The sequence below is a fragment of the Galeopterus variegatus genome, unplaced genomic scaffold (genome assembly GCF_000696425.1).
Source record: "Galeopterus variegatus unplaced genomic scaffold, G_variegatus-3.0.2 Scaffold9016, whole genome shotgun sequence".
In the NCBI taxonomy this organism is placed as follows: domain Eukaryota; kingdom Metazoa; phylum Chordata; class Mammalia; order Dermoptera; family Cynocephalidae; genus Galeopterus; species Galeopterus variegatus.
This window is the reverse complement of record NW_007735127.1, coordinates 37,851-39,266: the sequence shown is the minus strand read 5'-3', so window position 1 is coordinate 39,266 and position 1,416 is coordinate 37,851.

The following is a 1,416-nucleotide window of genomic DNA, read 5'->3' as shown; positions in this document are numbered from 1 at the left end:
GGGATCCGAACCCTCGGACGGGAGCGCCGCCGCGCTTCCCAAGCGGCGCACTATCCAGTGCGCCACCGGGCCGGCCCATCAACAGCTGATTTTTATTAATGTATACTTAATTCTATATAATTAAGCCACTGTTATTATAAAAAGGAATACCTTGAAGTGATAAACTTAGCAGCCCATATTCTTAAAGGACGTAGAATGGTGATGTCCAGTAAGATAGCCACTAGCTAGATGAGGCTACTGAGCACTTCAGCTGTGGCCAGTCCAAATCGAAATGTAAAATACACACTGGATTCTTTTTTTGGGCAACTGGACAGTATGGGGATGCAAACCCTTGACCTTGGTGTTATAACACCTGGCTGTAACCAACTAAGCTAATGGCCAGTCCCACACTGGATCAAGATTTAGTTTGGGGGGGGAAATAGTAAGATCAATGATTATTATAAAAGAATGTAAAATATCTCAATAATTTCTATATTGATTTTATGATGAAATGATAATGTTCTGGACATACTGGATTAAATATATTATTAACATTAATTTCAACCATTTCTTTTTACTTTTTTAATATGCAGCATTGACAAGTAAAATACAAGAGACTCAGTTACATTTGAATTTCATATATCCCTGCATGGAAGATACTGATACTAAAGAGCTATTCGTTTTTTATACGAAATTCAAATTTAACTACATGTCCTATATTTTTATTTGCTAAATCTGTAAAATTTACTAACATGGCTACTAGAAAATTCGAAATTACAAATGTAGCTCCATATTCTATTAGACAGTGCTTCTTTAGTTGATATTGATACCTAGTTGATGTTCCTTTTATTACCAGTCAACCCCTGAATTGACTGTGCAGAAATAACTAACCTGAGAGGAACATTTAATCCTAGGCTGGGCTCATTAATAACCTTGAAGTTAAATTTTTACATTTGCTTGAACAAGTTAAAGAACAACAAAATGGCTTGTTTCAGACCAAAATATAGACAGGGCATTTAGATTAGAACTAGGTCATTGCTCCCAGACTCCACTGGAGTAGTTAACAGTGCCAGTTTCAAAGTAATTCAAGGACGAATAGTGTCCAGGGCGGCTATCAGTGAGATCCTGAGACAGTCACATTTCCCTCGCAGGCGTCGGCAAAAGTTGGGAGAGGAGGGTATGTTTAACACCGTGCTTGAGCCTCAAGGCCACTCGCCCACCAGCCGCCGGGCCCACGCTGGAGGAGCGAGCTCGGCCCCGGACGCACCGGCCACGAGTCTTGCTGTCTTCCAAACCCGAGCCTCTGCTACCCGGACTATGCCCCCGGGGCCTCGCTCGCTGAGACCCCTCCCGGCCCCAGGGTACAGGCTCCGCCCGCGCCGCAGGTGCCCTCGGCGCCCGGGCCGGGCTGCCCCCCCGCCATCAGGCCCGGCCCCA